This window comes from Balaenoptera musculus, chromosome X, assembly GCF_009873245.2.
Source record: "Balaenoptera musculus isolate JJ_BM4_2016_0621 chromosome X, mBalMus1.pri.v3, whole genome shotgun sequence".
Taxonomy (NCBI): domain Eukaryota; kingdom Metazoa; phylum Chordata; class Mammalia; order Artiodactyla; family Balaenopteridae; genus Balaenoptera; species Balaenoptera musculus.
Genome location: NC_045806.1, coordinates 81611303 through 81630916, shown reverse-complemented (window position 1 = coordinate 81630916; position 19614 = coordinate 81611303). Strand labels below are relative to the sequence as shown.

Here is a 19614-nt window from a genome sequence, read left to right as displayed (position 1 = left end):
TGACAGTCTGAATCTAGAGTAAGGAAAACTGGGAAGTTTTAACAACCCCAACTAAAAACTGTAATTAGGATTGCAAAAATGCCCCTATTACATGATTTTTATAATCCTTCAGTCTTCTACACAGACGAAAAGTAAAATTCTAATTATCTCCTCGTTGAGTCCATAGATAATTCAGTGACATCTGTAACCCAAAAAGTCTCCATCTGCTTAAAAGAAAAAGAAAAAAGACTTAAATTAAAAAGAAAAGGAAGATAAAGACAAGAAATAAAAGCTATATCTTTTCCTTGGAAAGAGAATATGCTATATCTGAATAGGAACTAACTAGATATAAAATTTCCTTGATCTAGAACTAGGTACCCTGTTGCCTGGATAAACACTCAGGGACCAGTAGTGAAAGCTATTTTATTTTCCCTTTAATTACAATGAATTACTCATTAAATGAAAAAGTCTCCAATAGATATCAGTCTTATAGACTAGTTCTCTTTCTGTCAGGGACCAGTTTGTAGCCAACCTGAATTTACACCGTCCAAGCCTACTTTATTAGCATATCAGCAGTGCAGGTTATTCAGTCAGCCAGGTGTATGTCTTCAGTAGATAAAATGACATCATTTCTCCTGTTGTGGATATTCTATTGCTTCCCATTTTTGCAGAGATAAAAGTAGGTTGGGGATGGGGGAGTTCCCTGGCAGTCCAGTGGTTGGGACTCTGCGCTTTCTCTGCCAAGGGCCCAGGTTCCATCCCTGGTCTGTTTGGGGAAATAGGATCCCTGCAAGCTGCACCGGGTGGCCAAATGGAAGGAAAAAAAAGTAGCTGGGGGTGGAGATCATGAAGTTGTATTTTCATCTTGTGACCATATTAATGTTATGAGTTCAGATTCTTGATCTTATATGGGATTTTCTGACAAAGACTGTCTGGAGTAAGTTAAATGTAAAGACATACAATAGAGTTACCAAAAATGCATGAGAATTTGAAAAGATTTGGATACATGAATAAACTGAACCTAGGACTGCCAAGTATTTTATTACTTCTTAGCAAGCAAGGTTATGTTTACAATAATGACTTTCTTTAATATGCTACAGTTCAACTTTTTACTACAAGTTTCCAATTTAAAGTAAATCAGACTCAAAGAAGTTGTTGTTACAAATTTGATTAACCCTTTTCTCTGCTTAGGATGTTTTTACAGCAAGAAGTGCAGAAACAAATGGCTAAAAGATAATGAACATTCCCTGGGCTGAAATGTGGCTCCCCTTCAGCTCACCTCTAGGAAAAAAGCGAGATTTAAATACAAGTTCTAGCTAGATGGGATTCCTTCCTCACACATCATTTTAGGTGTCCAACCTACACCACTAATTCTACATACAAAGGAATACAGTTTTGATTTGTGCTTCAACTTCACTTACTGTTGATAGCAGCTGTCTAAATTTATAAACCATTAGAGATGCCATCATTAACTGCTGGATGACCTTGACTTCCAATTCCAGAATTGGTTAGAAACTCGTGACACTGAGAAAAAATATAGCAAGAACAAAAATAGTTGGAAAACAAACTAAAGATCAGATTTCATGCTTTTTTCCATATTATGATCTTCCCTCAAAGTTGGCATCTTGGCCTTTATAGTTTCTTGGCATCCTTTAATAAATAAACCTTTCCCTTTGATAGTTTCACCCAGCATTTGCAAGAGTGGATATTTTTAGTGCCCTTTCCAATCACCTAGAGTGATAAGACGGAGAATTGGCCTGGTCTTTGTATAATTTTAAACCATTTTGTATTGGTCAGAATAAGCTTGGCTATGTCACTAGTTTACTTGCCATTTGTACAAAGCATAAAATGGTTCAGGAAGCTCTACTCCACCCTGTAGCTGGCCATATGAAACTCGTGACCTCCAAAGTCTTTGCAGTGGTAGTAAATAGGAATAGAGGAAGCATACAAAGTCTTTACTGACTCAGTCCAGAAAACTCATGCTTCCTGTGCATTCACCAAAAACAGGCACACAACTCCAACATAAATGCAAAGGAAAGTGGGAAATTTTAGGAAACTCATGGATGTTTGTCAAGTACTATTTCTGCCAGTCATGTTTCTCATATATTCTATTCATAGTCATTTTGTCATTCTACTCATATATCTGGGATGCAAACCTCTGCTATTGAAATTTAACTCCATTTTCCCTGGGTCCAACAGGCATGAAAAAACATTTGTGATCTATTCACCAATATAAAAAACCGAAGGTCATAAGTGAAGTTTGTTTTGAAGTGAGCCAATTGCGGTCAGATGAGATATTTGATCCACTTTAATTCTATGATATGCAATATGAATAGCTTAGAACATGCCTCAAAAATGCTTTGATTCCAATCCAGGAAACCAACACACCTCGCTTGTGATATGAAGCAACCATTTTGAAATTGGCTAAGAGTATTAATCCTTAGGCTGTCACGAATGCCTACAGGCTGCCTTCAATAACATTGATTTGGCTGTCAAGTTGGGGTAAAATGTCAACATCTCATACTACCCAATTAAGGCTTTAGAGACATACTTCTTCTTATGGAGGAACAAAAGGTCTGTCTCTCCTTATGTTTCACGTAACTCAATGTATGCAATGTACAACATCATATTATAGAGATACAAATAAACTGTGGAAGATGATACGCTGGGACACAGATTCTACCCAAGTAAAGCACACGTACCACTGACAGGGCAGAAGCTGCCCTCATTAGTAATGATGTACAAGGACAGTAGTGGCACAATTTTTTTTCCTTTGCAACTTGGGTTGTCAGAAAGCAGTATTTCTCAAGTTTTGCACGTGTGACAAAAAAATTCTACTTGAAACCCTCAAATCGCCTATTATTCTTTGAATTATAAAGAAATCTAAGCATTGACAACAGTCATGGAGAATGACTGCCAAATGGGAAATGGTATGGTCCTCTACTGAGGAGAGCATCTTACTCCCCAGCCCATTCTGCATAGTTTAACAGCCCTTAATAGAATTGATAGTAATAGGAGAGTCACCCTACACTATTCTCAATTGAGATCAACCAAGAGATCCTTTAGCTGTTTGCAGTGAACAGTGGTTATCATATGGCTTTGGCTGTGTTTGAACCTGTCGGGGATTGTTTTGCATCTTCAGGACTGGTTTGAATTTGAATTTGAAAACACATGAAACTGACTGGTTTTATTGGACAGAAAATTCAATATGAATGAATGTATATGGTTGCTAGCTATCCCCCAAAATTCCTTTCCCCGCTTCTTACTACACACATGGCTTCTCAGCTAGAGACAACATTTCAAAGCTTTCATAGCAGACAAATGTGGACATATTATTAAGTTATTGCCAATGGAATAAGAACATAAAGGATGTGTACAATGTCTGCCTTGCTTGCTTAAAAGCAAATTGTTTGCCCTGGACTTCTTTTCTCTTCTTTCAGTGAGATGGAAAACAGATGTACCAGAAACTCAGTTTTGACCATGATGTCTAGGAAATGCCCTAGGAGATGGCAGAGCATCAAGATGGAAGGAACCTCTGTCCCTGAACAACCTTGTCAAGCAGAGAAGCCCCACTATTGTAGACTAGCCAGATTCCACTTAAGAAATTAAACTTTTTATTTAGGCCACTGTGTTTTGGGGATGCTTTGTTGAAACAGGTTAAACTTTACCTTTACTGGAGCATTTGCTTCTGGTGCCCCATGTCACATCCTCTTTGTCCCACCTCTGATTCAGCCTGCAGTGGACAGTGCCATGTGAGCTTAGATCCATCTCATGCTGACCACATCCCCTCAGATGCATGGGGTGCATTTTTCTAATCTTCACATCAGGGCCTTCACCAATGTCTCAGCAGCCCTCTCAGGCCAAATGCTACTTTCAAATAAGGGGAGACAAGAGGCAGTGGGTAAATACTCCACTCTTTTCCTCTAGGTGTTGCAGGAGAAGGGGCCGAGAGAGAATGGTTATGTCCCAGGTCTCGGGCAAGTCCCTGGGGTGGGCCGCCAAGTGAGGGTCCTTGGTTTCAGGCAGAATTCAAGAATGAGCCATAGTAAAGTGAAAGCAAGTTTATTTAGAGAGATACACATTCCATAGGCAGAATGTGGTTCTTCTCAGAAAGTGACAGTGGTCCCGGGGTATGGAGTTGTTAGTTTTTATGGACTGGGTAATTTCATATGCTAATGAGTGGGAGGATTATTCCAACTATTTTGAAGAAAGGGCGGGGATTTCCAGGAATTGGGCCACTGCTCACTTCTTGGCCTTTTTATGTTCAGCCTGGGAACTGTCATGGAGCAGGTGGATGTGTCATTTAGTGTATGCTAATGTATTACAATGAGCGTATAATGAGGCTCAAGGTCTACTGGAAGTCGGACCTTCCGCCATCTTGGGCCTAGTAGGTCCTAAACAGTTTTTGTCATATCCTCAAGTGTTGTGACATTCTTTTAACGGTTGTGCCCTGCCCCCTTCTCACCTATCTCACAGGCAGACAATTCTGTGAGGATAAATTTTTAAGAGAACTGAAAATGTTTAACCCAAAAAAATTGTTAAATATTTGAAAGGCATATACGTAGGTAAATACTTGAAAGGCATGTATAAAAGAATTCAGCTAACTTTCTTCTGTAAGATCCCACATAGGAGAATGAAGACTAAGAGGTAGAAGATGCAATGAGAAAGATTTCAGTTCACTGTAAGTAAGAACTTTTATACATTTAAAATTGTTCAAAGTTTCTAAAATGTGTTTTTGAAATATAGTGACAGGCTACTTAAAATCTCCTAATGACTCCTACCCTTCTGTCCATGAAGACAAGTTTCTTCAGGATCTCCCTCTCCTGCCTTGGCTTCTCCTGCTCCCCACCTCGCCCCACCTATGACAAGCCATGACAGACATCTTACAATTCTTCTAACACACCAGGGTGGTTCATCTCTCTGCCTTTTAAATATGCTGTTCTTTCTGCCCTTTCCACTATTTGCTCTCCTAGCAAACCTCACTCTTTACAACCCAGATTGGGCATTTCTTCCTCTGGAAAACCTTGTCTGAACCCTGCCCACCCCCACTACAACTACACAAAAGAGTTAACTATTCTCACCTCTGTACTATGTGTTCCTTTCATATTCTTATTTTTTTCTATTATTGCCCACACTGTAGCACAATGATCTGCCTGCATGTCTGTCAACTCTACTAAACTGTTTCTTAAAATCAACAACAGTATCTTATTAATCTTTGTGACTGCATCACTTAGGAAGTTGTCTGGCATGTAATAGGCACTCAATTATTTAAATAAATGAATTTAGGAATGAAGAAAAGAGAGAAGGAGAGAAGAAAGAAAGGAAGGAAGGAAGGGAGAAAGAAAGAAGGAGGGAAGGAAGGAAGGAAGACAGAGTTTTGGGTGGGATAATACAGAAAGAACTGAATCATCAAGAGTGGTTATTCTGACTTGCCCTTAAGGTTTCTTCCAACTCTGAGTATCTGTGATTCTAAAAAAAATTGCCAGCTGCCCGAGGCTAATTAGACTTATTTAAATGAAAATTAAAGTGTCAGTCATCCTACAGTGAGGAAACTGTCTCTCAAAGTAAAAAGAAATTTTATGACCTGTCAACATCTTAAATTGTTGGGTTACTCCAATCAAAAGTTAGTAAATGAAGATTCTTTTTATACCATTTAGTACGAGCTTGGAAATACATTGTACCTACCCTATAGTCACTGAGAGTTTGAGAAGAGAAGTAAGTGATGTGTGTGTGCTCATGTGTGTGCATGTGCCTACATACCTATGAGTAGTATACCATTGTATCCCTGAAGTGAAGCAATCAGATAAAGAATCTCCGCTCTATGAAATGAATAAAGTAAAACTGATTGCTTTGTCTTAACCAAATCCTCAGTTACAGAACTATGAAGCACTCATTTTTTAACACAATTACTACATCATGGCTCTCTATCTCAGACCCAGTTGGACACTACGATAGTTCCAATCTAATAGATAAACCCAGTTGCTGTACCCTGCTTCTCACTGGCATCTGGTTAAGGTATAGCAGAGCTCTGGAAGATCCTCATTAAGGGCAGCTTCCCTGACTCTTTCCTCAGTCAGTTGACATGATGGTCACACCTAACCCAGGGGGTCACAATAACAAGAAGCTACCCTACCCCTTGCCCACATGTCCCACTAAAGTTCTTTTACCATCTCCACTATCCTCTATGGTGGAAGAGAATCCAGAGATGAGGTAGGATTTTATTTTACACACAGCTTCACAGCTCTGTACCTATTCTGAATGTTAAGGCATGTCTGTGTTTTGATATTGATGGTAATTATTAGAACTGGGCCTCTGTGAATTTGTGAAGCTATGAAAGTTGTGCCTTTAGCAGTCCCCTTTGGAGCACTCTCTTTCTTCCCTTTAAGTTTCTGAGTGCTCCGTATCCGTATAATTCTTCTTGGTTGTCCGCAGTCCTCCACGTGGACACTCTCCATTCTCTGGAGTATCCCATAATCCTTGTCAACCTCACTCACCTTAAAATTGATCTATACTGAGAATTAGTCTCTTACCACCTTTCAAAATGACTAGCTAGATAATCTGATCAATTAATTTATTGTGATCAGGTTGATGGATAATACCAACTAGGGTTGAATCATGGCTCCACCACTTCCTTGTTGTGTGCTCTTGGGTAAGTTATTTAACATTCTTTTGCCTGAGTTTCCTCATCTGTAAAATGTGGATAACAAGTGCACCTTCCTTATAGGACTGTGTGAGAATTAAACAAATTAATATATATAAAGTGGTTAACACAAAGCTTGGCATGTAGTAAGTGCTCAGTAAATGTTAACTATCAATAAACATATTTTAGTGGGGAGTTGAATGTTCTGTCAGAACTTCAGACTTGTGGAAAACTCCTTGGGAGTGTTTTTGCTGGCCTATATTTTAGCACATATTCTATCTGCTGAATGAGGGAGACCTTAGTGGTTGCTCTCTGCACATTTGGACTATATAGAAAGACCAATGAGAGAATAAGAGTCTTTTCACACTATCAGAGGTAAAGCTCTTTAATTAACATAAAACTGAAGAATCCTTCTAAGATAGGCAAGTACTGTAACCAAGGATGCTGCTGGGAACTAACTCACTCAGTTTTCTAAAACCCTAGTGTCTTGTGAGAAGTTTTTAAAATATCTTTGCCTGTTCTCCCTAGTTTCTCTCAAGTCATCTGGGCCTGTGCATTCTGACATACCTTATCAGACAAAACTGTTCTGGGCTTGTCCTTATACTTCTTAATGACTGGTATCAAAAATCCCAAGAGCATGTATTATGGCCCAATGTAATGTGCTGAAAGTCATTTTTCCTTTTCATAGGGATCATTTCAGTTATAGAAAGTGTGCTTTTTAAGTATATTAAAAGAAATTCAGACAAGTTTTTATATCCTGTTATCTCTGTAATGAGTTAGTTTCTAGACAAAATTGGCATCCTTTTAAGAGCTTGGTTTTTCCTTTTCTTCAGTTCCTTTCTTTTTTCATAAATGTGGCCTAGAAGATAAACCTGTTGTATGAAGCCACAGACTGATGGCAAAAACAGAAGACAGGAAGGAGTTTACAGAGTTTCATATGATGAAGCCAAGATAAGAGAGAGATCAAATCACTCCCATCTCTTTGCTGCTGATGTTTAAACTTGCCGCTGTAGAAGGTAATCATGCACAGTTCAATCTATCTTCCTAATAACAGCCTCTTTAATGAGACTTTAGTTGTCTGCATGTGTTGGTCCAATTCTACTCTTTTGTTTTTAAACATTTAAAGTTTTTGCTTCTCATCTTTTTTTTTTACAGCCAATGTTACACATTCAATAGTTTCTATTTTAAAAATTTTTCATTGAAATATTAGCTTTATATTTCTTCTCCTTCCCTCCCACACCAGCCCCTTTGAAGTTTCTTGAGTGACCACATACATATTGCCTGAGCTATTTCTGTCATGAGCTTAAAAAGTACCGTGCATAAGTCATTCCCTATTTTCTTCCCACTCCCTTTCAATTCAAAGTGTATGCTCTCTTGGCAATACAAAATGATACATTTCAACAGAGCACACTTTATAAAATGTCTGTTAGACCATTTTTGTTTTATAGGGAATCAAATGTTCATGTCTTAAATATTGGCCAATCCTAAGTACTTCAAAATGGAGGTTATAAAAGCATGGTCCAAATAATGTCATTGTAATATGTCTTGTAGTTAACTTAATGGTATTATTATCTTCAAATAAATGTTTCCATTCATCCTGTTCCTCAGACCATTTTCAATTATAAACAGTAAAGTAAAATTGAAATTGTCAGGTCCCATCACAAGTGTTGATTAAGCACATCTCAGCTCTTTAAGTCTACTACAGACTGCAATACTGAGAACATGTGTTACCGAACCAAACTTGGGTCTGCTTACTCATGCACAGTAAAGCCAATCTACTGACACCAGGTTGTGGTGAAGGAAAATGCAGTGTTTACTGCAGGGTGCCAAGCAAAGAATCCAGGGCAGCTAGTGATCAAAAAGCCCGAATTCCCCAATGGGATTCGGGGAAGCATTTTTAAAGGCCAGGTGAGGGAGGGGGGTTGCAGGGTATGTGATCAACTCGTGCACAGTTCTCTGATTGGCTGATGGTGAGGTAACAGGGCAGTGTCACAGGGGTTAACGTTATGAATCCTCAGTCTCCAGTAGGCCTGGGGGGACTACATGCTCAAGGTCATCAAGTAATTAACCTCTTCCATTTGGTGGGGGTTTTAGCATCTGTAAAACAACTTGGGAAATGTGCATCAGATACTGTTATCTAGATACTTCAGAGAGGAGCTAAAGGAGAGGATACAGGGAAGGGGTCTGTCCCAAGAAGGCCCCATAGGGTCCTGCTCCATTACACATGTATTTTCTTCCTTGATTTCTCTTCCTGTTATTGTCTTTCCATGTATCTTTGTGATTTATAATCTCAGCTATTGAGCTTCTGATTATGGCTGCTGAAATAACTACAATGTTCGACTAAATTGAGGGAAAATCAAACTTTTCTTCAAATTGATTTTCTGAAATGAATGGCCAAGGGTGAAATTTGAAACTTAAGCAAAATTCTATGTATTTCTAAACAATTTATTCTTGGCAAGTACAGAATAACTTAATCATTTTAAAACAGAAGTATAAAAATTAGTCACTGCGTAATAGGCAATATCGCTCCACATTATTTGTAGATTGCACATTTGTGAATTTGTTTCCCTGCTAAAATTTATTTGTAGATCATAACTCAAATTCAACTCACGCTGTGCATTTTCTGTCATTTGCGGACTTGTGCAGTGAAAAAAAATTTGAGTCGCCAGTGTGCAGGTTCCCCGCTGAAGTCAAACAAGGCTGCACTTGGCTTTCTTATTTCAGCTCTCATACTGTAAACAACTGTCCTTTGTTCAGTCTATTTGGTGCTACATTTTTTGTGCTTTTTGTTGGTGATTTTCCTGTTTCAAATGGCCCCCAAGCCTAATGCTGAAGTGCTGTCAAGTGTTTCCAAGCTCAAAAAGGCTGTAATGTGACTTACAAAGAAAATACATGTGTTAGGTAAGCATCATTCAGGCATGAGTGCTGTTGGCTATGAGCCTAATGTTAATGAGTTAACAAAATATATTAAATAAGGTGTATTTAAACAGAAACACACATAAAACAAGGTTATATATTGATAAGTTGAGAAAATGTTGTGACCAAAGGCTCACAGGAACCTAACCTTGCATTTCCCCTAGGAGCAATAGTTCAATACTTTATAAAACATAACTACTGCAAATAACAAGAATCAATTGTATTTTAAATCTGGGTTCAGTTAGAACTGCCAAGAAATCAGCTACACAAATAAATTTAAAGTATCTTTCTATGCCAAGATCTCTGGGTCATAGGCCCTTGAACTTTTCCATAAAAGGAGTACTGAAATTAGGTTAATTTATTTTCATGAAGATAATTCCCTATTTTCAGAAATAAAGATGTCTGCTATCAGCAAATGTATCTCTAACAAAGCTTAAAAAGCACATTTGAAAATTCTTAGTTACTTTTTTTTTTCATGGATAATACCTTTATTACATTGTCAGCTTATTTAAATACATTGACACATTGTCAAGCTAGTTTTGCCCGTTCGAATCAGATACCATGATGTTTCAATACTGCTTTAACCACCTCTTGGTGTCTCAGCTAAGAATGCTTGTCTCAGTTCTACCTAGAAATCTACCACAGGTACTTGCTGCTGCTGAGATTGTTTCAGGTATACAACAGATACTCTTGGTTGCTCAGTGTGTCCTTCTTGGTTTGCCTTAGACGTCCACTTCTGCTATGTGGTGGCCAGTAGTCCAGCCCAGGTGTAAGCCATCCCTGGCCCACCCCCATCGAGGCAATGGCCGCTCCTCAGACCAAAGTGTCAGGCATCTCCAGTCGCCACTCAGTTCTCCTTAGTTACCTTATAACACAGCAACAGTGAACATGTGTGATTGTGTGATTAGGTTACCAAAATGATTGTTGCCAAGGTATATAACACCATAGAGTGAAACAATTTTTTAAAAACTCAGGCATCAAAAAGATTTTTCTCTTTGTCTAGTTTCCTAAATGCATTTAAGATACTGCGTAAGCTAAATAAGGCCAAATGAAAACACAGCTAGGTATGATTTTGTTGTGGTGGTGAGTTGTTTGGTTGTTGGTGGATATCAGTTGAAGTCAATTCTGTTTCTTAGAGTAGAAAATGTCTTAGCTATACTGTGTTGTTAAATAACAAAACCAATATTATTTTGCTTTGAAACGATTTATTCTACCATCTCAATTTTTACAACACCAGATTTGCAATATATGGAAGTCTACAGTATGTTTGACAAGTGACTTGGGTTACAAGCAAACAAAGTAGAGTTCCATCCGTTTGCAGTTCAGGTGCAGTGATGCACCCTAAGTAAGAAGGGCTGTGAAAAGAACAACAGGACTACTTTGATCGTTCTATAGGCAAAGCACAGTAAGTGTTGATTAATGTGTGATTTATTGACAGGTTATGAACCAGGAAGGCAAGAGGGTGGCCAGCTGGTCATTGCCTAATGTTTAAATTGTGGCATCTGAATGATTTTCACTTTCCTCCAGCACATTTCCTGTATTCCCATTTTAAGTCACTGCAGTAATAGATTTTCTACCAGTAACTTTCACCTACTCTTTAGCCATCGGAGGACCTGATATTTGGCACTAACTCTAGGTATTTTCCCATGTTTTTTCTTGGCTTTATTTCTTCCCGTTATGCCTTTTAAATAATAAATGTAATTAGCGGTTCCATAAGGCTTAATATTTAAAGCACTTTCATAGTTGTTAAAAAGTCAGTCCTTACCACATCCATGAAAGTTAGACCAGGTCTGTTCTGTTGTCTACCCCAGGTGCCTTCCTGTCAAAAATAAAAACTTTATAAACTCCTTTTAATGAAGGACCACATTTTGTATATTCTCAACAGACCAGGGTGTAAGTCCCGAGGACTTAATCCAAGTTTAACAGTAACTGGGACATGTGCTAAGGTACTGTCGAACATATGCTATTTTGAACAAGGGATCACGTCTTATTTTATTAATCTTGTATATAATACATAACACATTTCCATACACACCTGGGCAATCAGAAGAAAATTGATGACTATGAGTAGGGTAAGTAAAATATAGTCCCTCCTGGATTCAAAGTGATCATCTAATTGAGGCAAATTACCTTATCCAGGATTTGCTTATAATACAAAATGTAGCTCTGAAAAGCTTAATGATATTGAATCGGTACCCCTTTGAACTAAATTACTTCTTTAGAGAGCAAAATGGTCTTCCTGGAAGAGGTAATTTACCTTAAACATAGGAGCACTTTACCTCAAAGAAAGAGTACCAATTTGCTCTGGGAACTCCATGCTTTTGTTGCCGACCCCCCTACACAAAGAATTGGCCATTGCAAACTATTTGTCTACTACTGTTTACGTACTTCAAAATATAGCCAGTGTTTTCCTCCTTAAAGTGGCCATATTGGAATGTTAACTCCCTGAGGACAGGGATCTGCTCTTAGTGGGAAACTTAGACCGGGATAATTAAAATAGTATGCTTGGAAAAGGTTTGACATTTCATGAGAGGAAATTTCTTCACTGCTATGACTCTCACACAAATGAGGTGAAAATTGCTGATAATCCTTTTTAGGTAAAGCCTATTTGAGGGAATAGCCCACTCCTTCTAGCTGAATTCACTCTCTGACCCCTTGAAAACTAACAATAGTCCAGATCCAGATAATCCCTGCAGTCAGTCTTTTATCAAACAGTTCTTATAAATGCTAATGAAGAGCCTCCCTTGAGTTCCCATACTTTGTATTGTAGACCAACCCTCTGCTCCAAGCACTGTTTTAGGCGTGATGCCTTTTGTACAAACATTCTCTAATACTCTTATACAGTGGATGTACTATTTGGATTTTATTTTTCTTGCATTTCAATGTTGCCCTCCTGCATATTTTAATGAGCCATCCCTAAATCCTTTTTATTGCTGTGGTTGTTTTCACTGTTGTTTTTGTTGAGAAATGGAATTAGCAGGGGCCAGATAGAGGAAAATATTACCTATATTTATTTTCTTACCACTCAATATCTACAAGCATTCTATTCCCATCTATGGTATTCATTGCAAACCTGTCCAGGTTAGGCCTTGGTTTTTGTCTTTCTATCATGTTTCTAAGCTGGCAAATCTTTGTTCTTTGTGGTCATCATAATTTAAAAAAAAAAAAAAAAAAAAAACTCATATCAGCTCTGAATGTAATGTCCGTCGATCTTTAACAAGGCTATTAAACAAGAATATTGTTAATATCTGAAACTATTCTGACATTATCCTATATTTTCAAGCCACCTGATATTGTTCAAGTGAGCTTTCTTCATTTTCTTGGTCGCTAACAGACGAGTCACTAATAATCATTTTTTTGTCAGACCTTTACAACCTAGCGTTTACCAAAATTCTGGTTTCTTTAGGTTTGAGGGTGTCAAGGCTTCTCTCCTTGTCCACTTCCCTACACACTCAAAAGAGACAGGTCTTCCTCACACAGCCCCCTCCAACTGCTCAGTGGGCTTCAGTTCAAAGAGCTGCATTTAATTTACAGATCAATGTGATTCTGTAACAATGTGTTTCTCATTGTTTCAATGAGCCCGCACATTGTTAACTGTAATTTTTGCCGTGGTTAAATGCATGTTTTTATTTTGAGGGTGACGGTTTTGTAATTGTGTTAAATTACTGCCCACACTTACTGCTAAAAACAGAATTGACTTTTTTCTCCTTTTCAACCTCATAAATTTTCAAGAAAGCCTACTAGATAACAAAACCTGATTTCAACCTGATTTCATTGTACAGCAGGCACATCGCCTTCTCCACTGGATTGTATCTTTGAAATGGTAGAGCAATGCAAAAATCTACCACACACATGTTTAATTCATTGGCTGACCTTTAAAAACATAGATTTTGTCATTAAACTAAAAGTAACCCCAACCTTTAGATATATAGTACAATAATATTTAGACCCATAATATCTCTGCACAGGGGTCCATGGTTTAAAAGCATGATTTTAGGCTTAAATAAATTGATCTTTCTCTTTTTGCTTCCAAGTTCCACTCTGCTTTTTGTCCATCTCTCACTCTTGAGAAATGAGGCAAATTAACTCCTTAAAGGGAGCAGGAGACTCTAGGAGCAAGGAGCTATTTTTCCAAAACAACATTTATCGATTACAGATCTGAGTCATTAAACTGACTTTGCTGAGGTGGGAATTGTCAGAAGTTGTTCCTATAACCCCTCCTTCTTCCACTCACTGCACTGCCCACCCCCCAGTACACACCCAGTCTCTAGACATTGTACAACTTGTCTATCCTGTATTATACAGAGACTAATTCTGGAACTGTGGCCTCCTTGAGAGGTGGGACCAGGTCAATTAAACTTGGTATCCCCAAAGCCTAGTACAATGCCTGGGACATGTGTGGGCTCACTGAATAAGTGTCTGGACAGGGATCAGTTAAATAATTAACTGAACTTTAAATTTTCCTGACGCACTTACAGTTTTCTCCAATCTTAAAACTACAGTTAAGGGTGAACAGAGGGCAAAGCCTCACGATCACACTGACCTGAATTCCTTCAACTTTCATTCTGTCAAAACAGAAAAAGACATAATTCTCAGAATGTTAAGAGGCACTGGTCCAGTTAGTCCTATCTTTACTATGTCATTACTATTGAATACACATGCATTAACATTTCCATTAAATTATCTGTGAAATTCCAGACTTCCACTCAATGTACTATGGTCAATAGGTTAAAGAAAAGCATTCACAATTGTTTATTGATACTGGCAGAAAAACAAAGATAAATAGGCATACTAAAATTTATACTCATGCCTTCTTTTATGGGCTCTACATTTATCTGACAGTATCAATAAATATCCTGCTACAGGTACAATAATATCGAGAGCTCATGAGAAAAAGACTTTTAAAACATCCTCATATCAACAGGAAATGACAGACACATGAAGTGAAAACTAACTTTATTAGAAAAATAATTGCACCGAATTCCTATAACTGGATGGCTCTAAAAATTACCACAGTTTCAATTACTCAAGGATTGTGATAGAATTTCACGTCGTGAAAATGCAAGAACTTAACCAAATTATTTACTTCTTTTAAATGGTATATAACATGAATAAAAATATTACTGTTATTTAAATCTAATTTTAAAACATAATTTACATGATGAAAATTGCCCTACTTCTTAATCAGTCACTGTGGTAGAACTGTTTTAATAAAAGTTTCTTTTTATATATATAATTTAGCTTTCCTATTAGAAAATGAATTCTTCTATCTCCAAATTACAAATTGGATCACACTTTTAACCTTTTCTCCGATCCTGAAGCTTGCCTGAGATGAAGTGAAGAGGGTGTCACTTGATAACACCATCGCCTTTGCTTTGCATTTCTGTCCCGTACGATTGTCAAACTTGTATTATGCTAGTCCCCGATTTAACGCCATTACTACCCAGTGAGAGAGTACCAAAAGAAAGAGATAGAACTCAACGTGTTCCAGGCTGCTACCCTCCCCATAGTTTCCCATTCATCACAAGACACCCAGCCTCCCTCAGCTTCTTCCAGCAAATGAAATTCCTTTCTCATCACCAAGGAGAAGCCAGGGCAGCATGAAAAAGATATGCAACCTCAGGGAAAAGAAAGGAGATATGCAAACTAAACAGTCTTTTTATAGATATCATTGGATCACATCAATTGTTAATACTGACCCCTGACAGGACGAAATTGCATGGATTAGCAGAATTGAAAATTACAGTTCTAAGAATCATTTTAGGTCATAGGATCAAATGTCTGGACAGGTACCTTAGAGTCCACTTCCTCCTACCCTTTCATTTTGCCAGAAAGGAAACTGAGACTCGGGGAAGATAAGTGACTTGCCCAAATTTGCACACCCAGAAATGTCTCACCCTGAACTTGAACCCAAGTCTCTTAACTTCCAGCCCAGTACTTTTATCCACATCACCAACCTGGTTCCAATGAATAAAGCCGAGTGCTTCAGTGCAATTATTTCATCAGTGCCTTCATCCTCACCTTCTTCAGCCCCCCAGAATTTCTTTTGCCTATCTGCTCTCTTTTCAATTCATATTTGCATTTGAATGTATTTTATAATGTATAACCTTTATCCCTGGACTTCCCTGGTGGTGCAGTGGTTAAGAATCCGCCTGCCAATGCAGGGGCCACAGGTTCGAGCCCTGGTCCGGGAAGATCCCACATGCCGCAGAACAACTAAGCCTGTGCGCCACAACTACTGAGCCTGCACTCTAGAGCCTGCAAGCCACAACTACTGAGCCCGTGCGCAACAGCTATTGAAGCCCACGCACCTAGAGCCCGTGCTCCGCAACGAGAAGCCACCGCAATGAGAAGCCCACACACTGTAACAAAGAGTAGCCCCTGCTCGCCACAACTAGAGAAAGCCCACGCACAACAACGAAGACCCAACACAGTCAAAATTAAATAAATAAATTTATTTATTTTAAAAAAAAACCTTTATCCTTAAAACTTTTGTTACTTTTTTTTCTGTAACTACCACCAATCTAAATTTTGCCAGCCTTACAGTCCCTGTTCCCACATGTCACAGTCACCTGACCTATATCAGGCCAGATTGTTTGCCCCACAGGACTAACAGAGCTCGTAAAATTCAATGCCTACTGTCAAAATTCATAGTGACCTCTCCAAGGATATTGCTAAAAGAAATGAAAGATGATGCAGCAATTTAGTTAATTAAAAATACACTCGTAATGAGTTTGAAAGAAAAGTAAGCATTTTCAGACACCAGCATGGTAAAATATAGATGCTACTGGACTATATGCAAAACTATTTAATCTTATAAATATGTCATTTTAATTCCAGCTAATGGATATGGACACTTTAAAAAAATGTAACGGAACTGCATGGTAATTGATAAACTGTGCCTCACCAAAGTAGGGCACTGCATATAGAATTCTAGGCACTGTCTTGATTTTTACATATTGCGTTAATGAGTATATAAAAGGCCTATTTAGGTTTTCATTTAGATGTTTTATTTAGGATAGAAAATTATATTATGTGTGTAATAAACTGCTGTTGAATTATAATTACACATATATCATCACAATATGAAGTTTTAAAAAGTCTTATCAATAAGATAATGTAAGCAGAATAGTAACAATAAATAATACAGCAATGAGAAATAGCAATTGCCCTGAACTGTGTATTATAACAAAACTAAATGACAGGGACTTCCTTGGTGACACAGTGGTTAAGAATCCACCTGCCAATGCAGGGGACATGGGTTCGAGACCTGGTCCGGGAAGATCCCACATGCCACGGAGCAACTAAGCCCATGTGCCACAACTACTGAGCCTGCGCTCTAGAGCCCATGAGCCACAACTACTGCGCCCGCGCTCTAGAGCCCATGAGCCACAACTACTGAGCCCACGTGCCACAACTACTGAAGCCCACGCACCATAATGAAGAGTAGCCCCCGCTTGCCACAACTAGAGAAAGCCTGTGCGCAGCAATGAAGACCCAATGCAGCCATAAATAAATAAATAAATAAATAAATTTTATTTTAAAAAAAAAACCTAAATGACTATATAACACTTAGATGGTTAAATTTCTCCTTTTTTCTGCTTCTTTCTCCTCTATTTCTCTTCCCTCTTTCCTATCCCCTATCTTTAGCTATAATGTTCACTTTTTAGTGTATTTGCCAATCTCACAACCCCATTTCCTGCAATCCCCCAGCAGGGGTGGGCCCTAGCTGCTCTATACGTACCATGTACTCGATACTGCATCACCCTCTGAGCCCAAGATGACTGGACATGTGGAAACCTTCAACCTAAGCTGTGCTGATTTTCCTTCTGGGCCCTCCCCTAAGCCATAGCTGATCAGATGAGGGTGAACATTTACCTCCGGTGTGTCAACCAGATTCTTCTCCTAGGAATTTGGACTTGCGATACAAAGATGTGGGTCAGCCTCTGCTATTTGGATAAACCAAGAATGTTAGAAATTCAGAAGCTGTAAGGAGGCCATGCTTTTGTATTTGCTGATATTATGAAAGTTGATCTGGAAAAGAGGTGCTAAAAAAAGAGAAGCTTCCCAGTTTCTTGACAGTCAGTTTCCAGCTACCCATGAGATGGAAACTACCCTTTCTACCATGGGTTTCCTTGACACACCGTGTTTCTTACAAAAAGTTCCCCTTTTTCACTTAAGCTAATTTTAGTGGGCTTCTGTTACCTACAACCAAATACACTGTAACTAAGACCCTTTTTCTCTTTTCCCTTTTCTTCCTCTTTTTTTTGGGGGGGGGGCAAACATGCAAACTACACACACACATACACACACTTACGTATTCACACACATACACACCTATTTAAGTTATAGGCCAAGAATTCTAGAACTCTATATGTTGGGTGACTTTGAGTCCCTATCCTTTGCCACTTTATCTTTATTCATTGCATCAGCTAGAATGTTTCTTAGGGATCTATAAAAACAACAAGAAATAAATGTTGGGGATCACCTGTCCCAAAAGGATTGCAATACATTATATTATTTCCCCTCTCCTCACTAGCCTCTCACTTAATAAGGAATCATACTTCCTAACTCAGTCTTACTGATATTTCTAATTATTCACAGAACATATGTACTTATTGAAATGAATAGCATCCAGTTCCAATGTGAGGACGGAATAGATACCTTGAAGCTCTGTGTTCTTAGCTGCCTGTTCTATGAGCAGGAATGTTGCCATCTATCTTGATGCTAGCAACATATAGACAAAGTATTTTAGGAATGAACTATATGTTTCACTTTTTATTCAGTTACAAAATTACAAAGATTGGAAGTGATATTCTGTGCTACAATTCCAATGGCATGTAGACTTGGTAGGGTTGATTTGTTTGTTTTTACTGTCTTGAAAATTGACTGATAAATGATCAAATCAATATGTTGCTCAGTTATCAAAGGTAGCTAAAGTACAGGGTAACTATGCTGTCATCTGTGAGTGCTATTGTTGGTTTTTCTAGTACAGTAGATTTAACTTTTGCTGCATTTAACCATGTAAAATTTGAGGATATTCACATAATATCATCTCAGAAGACAATTACCTTAATATCCTGGAAAAAAAATGAAGGTTTTACCAAGAAATGCTAAATAATATCAATTTTGACTTTAAGAATATAGGGCTCTAAAGGAGAGGGGTCGTGCTCACTTCAGCAACACATATACTAAAATTGGAACAATACAGATAAGATTAGCATGGCCCCTGTGCAAAGATGACATGCAAATTCGTGAAGCATTCCATATTTCTGCGATTGGGATTGACATATATACACTATTGATACTACATATAAAATAGATAACTAATGAGAGCCTACTGTGTAGCTCAGGGAGCTCTACTCAGTGCTCTGTGGTGACCTAAATGGGAAGGAAATCCAAAAATGAGGGGATATATGTATACATATAGCTGATTCATTTTGCTGTACAGTAGAAACTAACACAACATGGTAAAGCAACTATACTCCAATAAAAATTAATTTAAAAAAATAACATGTATCTTAACATATAAATGCTTTGATGTGACTACACTAGGAGACATAATGAAGAAGTCAGATGTCTACTGTGGCTAAACTCTAGAAAGACATCGAAATTAAACGATGTGAGGAAAATTTGCTAAGTGTCAAATTATTTGTAAAGATAATGAGTGCAACATAAACCCTAAAAAAGGAAAAGATCCATTCATTCAACAAATCATTATTGCGCCAAGCATTGTGTTCAACTCTGGGGTTGCACCTGAAAGGACCAATAATAATTACATTGGCAGAGAGGAAGATGAATAGCATTCCTAACAGCGTGAACAACAGAAACAAAGGTACAAACAAGGGGATATGTGGAGCATATTTTAGGGACATTAATCAGATTCACTTGTTTTTATAGGGGAATTAGAAAAGTTGTTTAAGGTTAGAAAAGATATAGAAGGCCTTGGAAACCAGGCTAAGGAATTTGGACTTCACCTTTGAGGGCAATGACAAGCCACTTGAATGGCAATGGCAAGCAAAATTTTGAGCAAGAAAGACATACCATCACAGAGTTTTAAGAAAATAAATCTGGTAATG

The 19614-nt window shown here is 38.1% G+C and overlaps 1 non-coding gene across 1 annotated transcript; it reads left to right on the top strand.

Moving 5' to 3' along the window:
• The first annotated feature begins 18702 nt into the window (after positions 1-18702).
• Positions 18703-18809, top strand: LOC118889384. The gene has a single exon (XR_005018518.1). It is a non-coding gene; the product is annotated as a U6 spliceosomal RNA (small nuclear RNA).
• Positions 18810-19614: the final 805 nt, after the last annotated feature.